The sequence below is a fragment of the Mytilus galloprovincialis genome, chromosome 4 (genome assembly GCF_965363235.1).
Source record: "Mytilus galloprovincialis chromosome 4, xbMytGall1.hap1.1, whole genome shotgun sequence".
In the NCBI taxonomy this organism is placed as follows: Eukaryota; Metazoa; Mollusca; class Bivalvia; order Mytilida; family Mytilidae; genus Mytilus; species Mytilus galloprovincialis.
Genome location: NC_134841.1, coordinates 4,449,042 through 4,459,082, shown reverse-complemented (window position 1 = coordinate 4,459,082; position 10,041 = coordinate 4,449,042).

Below are 10,041 nucleotides of genomic sequence, written 5' to 3'. Positions count from 1 at the left end.
TTTTATAAATTGTTATTTGGATGGAGAGTTGTCTCATTGGCACTCACACCACATCTTCCTATATCTGGTAACTGTAATTGACTAATAAGCTGTTATCTGTTTACTTAAAAGAGAGACGAAAGATACCAGAGGAATAGTCAAACTCATAAATCGAAAATAAACTGACAACGCCTCGCTAGAAATGAGAGAAGACAAACAGACAAACAATAGAACACATGAAACAATCTTATTAAAATAAGTTCTCATCACTTGCTTTTATACACGGCGACATATAAAAAATCGAGGAGCAAGTGATGAGAACTTATTTTAATAAGATTGCACATGAAACAACACAGAAAACTAAAAAATAAGCAACACGAACCCCACCAAAACCTAGGGATGATCTCAGGTGCTCCGGAAGAGTAAGCAAATCCTGCTCCACATGTAACACCCGTCGTGTTGCTTTTGTTATTACAAATCCGGTAAATAGTCTAATTCGGTAGGTCACATTCATAAAAGGGAAGTGGGTTGTAGTTACGACGTAAGGAACATTTCCGATATCATTTGTGAAACGGTTATTCCATAACGGTCAACCAATTCGTGATGGCGTCCGTAAAATTTATGAAGGGATGATTTCAACTTTACTTTTGGTTTAATAGCTTTCTTGTGAGCAGCAACCCTCTAGCAAGGAAATCATGATAGGAAATGCAAGCACGGGAATATCGTATCAATTGGGAGGTATATTCCCCGTCTGCAGGTGCTGCTGGTATGTTGCTACTTAGAAATGGAAAGTTCACAATTGGAAAGCTGAAATCATCTCTTTTGTCGTAAAGTTTTGTTTTCAAACGACCCTCATTGTCAATTTCTAGATGTTGGCATTGTTTTGAACTTTTATTATAGAGAAAAATAAATAACCCCTATTTTTTTTTAAATTTTTAAATATTTGAATTCACTGTTTTCTGGTTTTTTTTTCATTTAAGATAATTTTTAAAAACGCTGTTACATGTATCGGTTATCAAAAAGACTAACTTCCCAAGAGAGATTATAACAACAAACCTCCGACAAGACATTGTGCTATGGTCCATAATCAGTAGACAGGTCTTTCTTTTGCTATGGGAAACAAGACTGAGAGAAGCACATGAGAGAAAGCTTGCCAAGTATCAGGTAACAGACATTCAATAGAAAAATTGGAGGACATGGTTTTTTCCAGTGGAGGTAGGCTGTAGAGGCTTTGTTTCTCAAACATTTTAGAGAGCCTTTGGAGTCCATGGGACTAACTGGACCAATAAGAAAAAGCTTGGTTGGAAAAGTTGGGAAACAGGCAGAGGAAGATTGTCGTTGACAGCGCTGAAACAGTCGGGGAGAGGGGGTCCACCTGATGATGGAACCAGCTGCGCAGTGGTACCCATAGATTAAAAACTACTTAAAATATTCCGCATTCCCTTTATTATGTCTGATGTACACATATTTATGACAATAATGGTTGTAACAACAACCCTCCGATTCAAGAGCCGAATTGGAGGACATGGTATTTTCCAGTGGAGGTAGGCTGTAGAGGCTTTGTTTCTCAAACATTTTGGAGAGCCTTTGGGGTCCATAGGACTAACTGGACCAGTAAGAAGAAGCTTGGCTGGAAAAGTTGGAAAACAGGCACAGGAAGATTGTCGCGGACAGCGCCGAAACAGACGGGAAGAGGGGATCCACCTGATGATGGAACCAACTGATCAGTGGACACATTGGTACCCATAGATTAAAAACTACTTAGAATATCCCACAGTCCCTTTTGATGTCTGATGTAGACATCTTTATGGCAATAATGGTTGTTAGTACAAGATTTGAAGTTCTGCAAAACAAAAAATCAAATGTTAACTTAAGTTTTACGAAATTTGTTTGATGAGTACCGATTGAGATTTTAATTGACTTGAACATGGTTTATCTATTAATTGAAAATGCGGCATTGAACTAGCTTTCACTAGCTGCGAATACTGTGTGGTAAGTTGTCTGCTCTTTGGTCGTTTTTTTTCTCTTTGATATACTAGTATTCCCCATTTCAATTCTCACTTTTAAGGTTTGTGTTTTTACAAACCTGTAACAATAAAGGAGGAAAGAAGGAGGGGTTGGTTGGGTTGAGGTTGGGAGGGAATGTGGAGCGCTAACAAACACGTTTATCCCTGTCACGAGGGCCCAAAACTAGTGGTTGTCGATGGTTGCCATCTGTCGGTTTTTTTTTCAAAGCTGTATTTCAATTCAGGCCTAACGTGTTCATTTTTAATCGATTACTTTTTTCATAGCTTAGATTCGTTATGGTTTTTGCCCGTTGTTGAAGGTCAAATTTTGACTTACAATTGTTCACATCTCGTTACATTTTAGTCAGTTTTTTTTTATCAGTTATGTATGAAAAGCAAGTCTGGGTCGTTTTTTTTATCCAGTTGAAATGAATTGGAGACAGTGTATATGTTAAGGAAGAACTTAGATGCATCAGTAGTTAGATCATCTACCCTCGTTTATCGAATTGATTTCAACCAGTCAAACGTTTATAAATGTCGCTTTATCTCAAACATCTTGTGATTGTTAGTAAGTATATTACGTAGAGAATCACCAATGTAAGGGAATTCAATATCTTAAATAAAACTATTCTAATTATATGTTTTTATCTGATATTGGACGGAAGGTGATGCCCTTTTAGTTCCTTTTAAAGTTGTTACACGATGATGACTGCTGTACCAATAATTTGACTATTTTATTTGTTGTGTCGGTTTAGATAATGCAACATTGTAAATATAACTGAATTTGATGAGACTGTCATCAAAGTGAGAGGGTTAGCGCTATAAAACAAGGTTGAATCCACCATTTTCCACATTTGAAAATGCCTGTACCAAGGCAGGAATATGACAGTTTTTGTCCATTCGTTTTTTATGTGTTTTGTTATTTGATTTTGCCATGTGATAATGGACTTTCCGAATTGATTTTCCTCTGAGTTCAGTATTTTTGTGATTTTACTTTTTATGTAATATAAGTTACGAATATTTGAAAACGTTTATGTTTCATGTGATTGAATTGAATACAATTTGGGCCGGAAATATGGGGGTTTTTGGTGTAAAAAAAAGTGCAAAATATTTTTTGTAATTTGTGATAACGAATTATTTAATTGGTTAGAACGGATTATATTCGTGAACACAAAAATTCGTGGAATTAGAATTAGTAATGATCATTTTTTTGTAATTTATGATTTCTGATTAAAATCATTTTCACACGGGTAGGTGAGCTTTTCTCCTTACGTTGCACCTGTTGCTGTTTTTAATAAAAAAAAAAAAAGTCTTATTTGCTGAAATAATTTGACCAAATGTAACAATATCTATACGTTAAACTTGTACCACAAAACACAGATCAAACTTGTAATTGAATAGCGTCACTTTTACAGTTCATAACTTCATAAGTTACGCCCTATGTTAATGGAAAAGTACTAATTCTGTCGTTTCCCTAGTCAACATTGAGTTTGCCTCTACCAATTGTTAATAAAGGAAGATATTAAACCAAGAGTTCCAAATGGTGAAGTTGAAATTATCCCTTCGTAAATTTAACGGACGCCATTGCGAGTTGGTTGACCGTTATGGAATAACCGTTTCACAAATGATATCGAATATGTTCCTTACTTCGTAACTACAATCCCCTTCCCTTTCATGAATGTGACCTACCGAATTAGACTATTTACCGGATTTGTAATAACAAAAGCAACACGACGGGTGCCACATGTGGAGCAGCATTTGCTTACTCTTCCCGAGCACCTGAGATTATCCCTAGGTTTTGGTGGGGTTCGTGTTGCTTATTTTTTAGTTTTCTATGTTGTGTCATGTGTTCTATTGTTTGTCTGTTTGTCCTCTTTTATTTTTAGTCAGGCGTTACCGGATTTGTTATAACATAAGCAACACGACGGGTGCCTGATGTGGAACAGGATCTGCTTTTCCTTCCCGAGCACCTGCGATCATGTACCTTTTGTCTAGTCAGTGAATTTTCGTAATAGGTGTATATGTACATGTATAAGGTAGCGTGCTGTACTGTGCTTCACTATCTTACTGATCGAGATATAAAATAGAGGACCAGAGGGATGAGCATGTATAACTCGCATGGTATTAAAGCAGTCACTCTACCTTCACTTCCCCTTTTCATTTCTTTCTGCATAAATGTCCTACGAGAGAAAGAGAGAAAACTTCGTAAAAATATCCCACATATGTGTTCTATCAAGTTCAATTCTATTTGGACAAGCGGTTTCAGAGCAAAATAATTTCTTTATGTAAGAAAATCGTGAACAAGAGCTTTACATTGCGACCATATTTTTATTCTAATAAGAACGGAATGCGGAGATTTTGTAAAGAACAAGACTTAGTGAAGCTTCTTGTCAAGTTTTGTTGAACTTGGCCAAGCAGTTTCAGAGATTTTCTTAATAAAGCAACCAATGAGAAACAAGAATTGACTATGACGGTATTGAATGTTGGCTGATTAAGACGAAATAAAAATGTACTTTTTAAAGAACCTCCCATAGATGTATCCGGTAAAGTTTAGTTCCATTTGTTCAAGCAATTCCAGAGGATAACATTTTTATGTCATCAAATCAGAAACAAGAATTACACATAGTGGCCATGTTTGTTGTCCAATCAGGGCGAAATGGAATAACTTTGTGAAAACATCCAATAGATGCTTCCTGTCAAGTTAATTTCAATTCCGCTTATTGGTTTTAGAAGAGAAGATTAAAAAGTAAAAAGAGAACAGAAAGACAGACGGACGAATAACGAGAAACAAGAATCGCACATGCTGCCTATGTATACTGCCTTAACTGGGCGTGATGCGGAAAGTTGGTCAATAACCTCTCAATAGTGCTTCCTGTCAAGCTTCGTTTCATTTGGTCAAGGCCATGTCGGGGGAGAAGGGAATTTTTGTTATATCATCCGATCAGGGGAAAAAAGATTGCACACAGGGATCATTTTTGTAGTCCGATCGCAGCAAATGAGAAAATTTTATAAACGACCATTCAAATATGTATCCAGTCCAGTGTGATGCATTTGGTAAAGTAGTTTCAGAGGAGAAGATTTTTGAGAACTGAGTCAATCAGTAACAACGATTGTCCATCTGGACAAAATGGGCAAATTGTATGAAAGACCTCACGTAGGTGCTTCCTGCTTAGTTTATTTCCATTTTCCTTTACATGTAGTTGTTTTAGTGGAGAAGATAATATGTTTAAAGTTAACAGATGTATGGATGACAAACGGACGGACGAATGAACGGACTCAAAGTGTTGTCAAAGCGTTAAAAAAGAGGTACAAATGTATAAACGTATTCTAAAAGGTTTGTTAATTTTCACAATGTCACCTTTATCTGTTCATGCCCCAAGTTAAGAATTTCATTAATGTTTGCACTCTTGAAGAATTTAATGGAACTGTACGCATGGTATAGATCTTTTGTGATCACACATTTTATTACAGCAAAACTAACGGGATGATTTCATAAACCCATCCTGTGTTTATTATTCATAATGATTCATATATATGCATTAACTTAACAATCGAGACCAGCACTGTATAAACTTTTCAACATACAACGACTAAATTATATCTGACATGTCAATTAAACTGTGTATTAGTTAACTATGAACGTCGGCTTAATCAAGTACATAAGTGTTGAAAATCGGCACACTAAATGCCTAGGAATCCCAAATTAAAAGAAATAAATCGCCATCAAAGGGACGTGTTGGTAATTATTCCATATATTGAGGATTTTGTCAAATCAGTGAAGTCGTCTGTCATTGCAGCTAAAAGAACTGATTTGAAGATATATACCTTGGATACGTAAATGTTCGAACTGAGGCTGTTGACCTTCATCGCCAAACAAGTTCCGAAAATGAAGATCGCGAGAAGGAATATACAGAGACAAATTTGCCCCCAGTAGCAGTATTTGATCCTGTAACGAGTTTAGTGTTAGATGCTAAAAGGAATAAGCGTGGAGTTTTGTTTAATTAAGAGGAAAATTAAGCACGATATTTCAATCATTCGTAACAGTTTCCGAGTTTTAAACTTATATCTGTGATGCATGATAATTCAAAAGGAAAAAGTTGTGAGAAACTTTTCTTGGTGTCTAAAGTTAATATACCAAAAGATGCAGAATTGGTTTGGGACTATGGAGAGACCAAGAGAGATAGGATTCTAGGGAACCCTTGGTTGACCGGATAACTCTGTCGCTTCTAAATTAAATGTAAAATGTCAATTATCAGTGGGTAAGTAGTCGAGGTATAAAATAATTCATCGATTAATTTTTATATATTCGAATTCAATATTTGGTAAAATTTGTCTAGAGACTAGGTGATAGTGGTCAGGCTAGCGCTTCGGGCACAAGCTTTAAAGTTGTGCGCACAAGTTTCAATAATTGAAAACTATACTTGAACAATGTTGAAAGAATGACTGTAATATCTTTTTCTTTCAAATTGAAGTGTGGATCACATGTTTGATGTTATTTCGAATAGATACAGTCATACCTTAACTAATTAAGAAAAAAAAAACAATATTTAATTTTATTAAAGTTTTTCGTATATAAAATATACGTAACAGTGAGGATTAGTGAGTGACTTGATTGAATGTGAAACAATTACATGTATGTTTACAAAAGATCAGGAATTTGTATATTTATCGAAAGGTCATTTATTGTTTTACTGCATAAATTGATTGAATAGAATTATTTAAATTGGTAATAAATATCAATAAAGATAAATACATTGTATTTCAGAATTCATCTATGCAAATCACAGGAAAATAATTATTTGGTTGCGTCAATACAAATATTCAGCGATTGTTTTCAACAAACTTACTTAATTAACAATCATAACACAACAACCTTATATATACACTATTTACATAAGAATCTTTAAGTTTTTATGACTTTTTACATGGGAAGTTTGCAGTTTTTTACTTTTGCTTGGGAAGTTAACGATTTGAAGACTTTTTACATACAAAGTTAAGAATGTTTATGATTGTGTACTTCAAGCAGTTTATATTATTTTGGTATACTGGTATTAAATGTAATAACATTTACAGAATAAATCACATAAATATTTTTTAGATAATTCGGATATCAGAAAAAACTAAATTTATAGTCTCTGACCTTAAATAATTGACCTTTATATCTTCAAAGTTAATATGACACTAATTTATTTACTGTGTATTATGAGAGTAAATAGATAAAACTATTTAATGTTAATTCACATATTCATTAACTGAGACTTTAAGATTTAATAAAAATAATTATCAGTGTATGTAAAGTGCGGATCCTAAATATATCATTTTTACTGTATATGCCATAAATGTCTAATGTAGAATGATAAATAAACAGACGAACTTTTTTTTAATTTTTGAAGAAAATGAAGAAAATTAGTTAAAATGTATATGTTCAGAAATACATAATACTAATAAAACAAAGTAAGAGATGCGAGCGGGGTTTTATCGCGCCTAAAACCATCCAGCTTTGAAATATATACCAAAATAGGTGAATATTTATGACATTTCACGAACAGATCGTGCAGGTGCTTTATAACTAACAGGTAAGATGTTGTTGCAGTACAAAATATTCATTTTAATACAATTAATAAAGTTGTATAACGTAGAATATGTTTTGTCATTCAGTTTCTTCATATTTAACTAAATTCCACTATGATGATTTCGTAATGCTAGTCATGTTTACTGTCGAATAATGATACTATTCTTTCATTTTTACTGTGGAGCGAATCATTAGTACTGTATATGCGGTGCATTTTAACTGTATAATTTTTTTATTTATTTTTTTATCTATTACAGCTCATTTCTTTAAGCATGTAGAGCAAGACTTTAGTTGACTTGCTTGTTTTTCTTTTATTGGATAATCGTTATGATAACACCCAATTTAATTCAAATATTAAAAATACAGGTTAAACTATCATATGCCTAATCATATTGTTTAAAAATGTCAATCTTATTTACAAAGTTTGAATAAACAATTAAACAAACAAAGCAAGCAAGCCAACCAAAGTTTTGCTTTGCATGCATTATGAAATTAGCTGTAAGGCCTTAATTTAGCCGACTTGCTCAAACAATAGATAAAGTAAGAGAAAGATTTGATAAAATTTAACTTACGGAGGAAAGTTTGGTTTTAAAACACTCTAATAAATTCAATAGAAATAACATTTATTTCAAATGTATTCCATTTAGTTTCTTATAAAGCGTATAGGGATCTTTATCCTTATTTTTTTTTTATCCATTTCGATGACACTTCACCACTAATTACGTACATCTTGATATAGATTGAATCTTTGTTTTCCCGTTTAAAAGGTTTTACACTGGAGCCATTTATAACTTGCTGTTCGGTGTGAGCCAAGACTCCATGTTGAAGACCGTATGTTTACGTATATTGGTCTACTTTTATAAATTGTAACTCGGATGGAGAGTTGTCTCATTGTCACATACGACATCTATATATGGCTCAAAAACGAAACGAGACGGGATAAAAAGGTATAAAAAAATCCACACTACTTTTTTAATATATGTATAATGGGCTTAATATGATTCAGAATAGAGTAAAATAGTGGGTCGCATTTGGGTATAAGCGTGACGCCGGATTGCCGATTTTTTGCAAGCGTGACAGGTGAAAGTCAAATGATTGTGTCGTGAAAAACGAGAAATGAAGTCTAGCGGGACACAGGAATCTGCCAAAACAATAAGCGGAATACGGGAATCTGCCAAAACAGTAAGCGGGATCCGGGATCAGAACCCCCCCCCCCCCAATGAGAACCCCAGAATAAGATATTTGTGTATATCAATCCTATTGTTACAGTCATGCCTTCAATAACAAATGTATCCGATGCATGCATTTTTTTATATTTTTGGTCCCTTTTTCAATTTTGAGGGGTCCAAATTTAAAGACAAAAGTCCTTTAATATAGATATTTGGAATTCGTTGACATGCTGAATCTAACCGTGTATCTAGTTTGGGAATTTTTTGTCTAGTTGCTGAAACAGCCCACATAGAGTTCCAAAGGGTCTAAAATCAACAAAAATGAATTGTAGCAATCATTTCGTGTACAATAACCCAAATGTGTATGGTTTTACCTCTGCGGTAGTATCCATTCGCGGATCTAGAATTTTTCATTTTGAGAATCGCTTTTGTTACAAGTTTGAAAAGCTATATATTTGATGAAGAATGAATGAGGAGTTTGTATTTCAATTTGAAAATACATGTATCATAAATCCTTAAGTCATCAACTAAGTTTTTTCGTTTGTTGCAAGTGCATTTATCACATAATTCTACAATAAAAATTCCTCGCATCTTTGAAAATTCTACATTAATAATGACTGCACTAACAGTGATAATTCATCGCATCTATAGCTAAAATGGATCGCTTTCAATAATCGATATGCTATATTATGATGCTTTTATAACACTTATTTGAACTTTAATGCTATGTTTGTATATTATAAAGACATATCACAATGAAAATATGTTAAAACTTATCTTCAAATCACTTAACTTGATATTTTCAAAACATAAACAAATACAGTTTTCCCATGATCCTTTATTCTACAATAGACATACCCGCATATAACAGTAAAAATGAACTAGCTGGATTCGCACTTTATATACACTGATTATACTTTTAAAAATTGTATTAAGTAGACTAGATTTTCAAATGTTTGTTTAATTATTCATTGCTGCCCCTCCCATCCTTGCACCCACTCTTCATGCATCTATTTTTTGCTTAGTCTTTCATCACCAGTTGATATAGTGCATTCTGTATGAGGAACACTGACCTTCGTGATTGGAATTTTATTTTGAGACATCAGGTCAGATGTGACTCTGTATACATTTTATATTTTTGTATTGTCCATTAATACTTGAATTGTCATTTTATATATGAGATTTTCTTCACGCACATCAACATTTGCGGTTAGGATGTTCATAATTGTTTGTAAAATTGTTTGTTTTAAGACCGGCAAAATAGCAAAACTCTATATAAATCGCTTTTTTACCGAAGCCGATAAAATAGACCCTT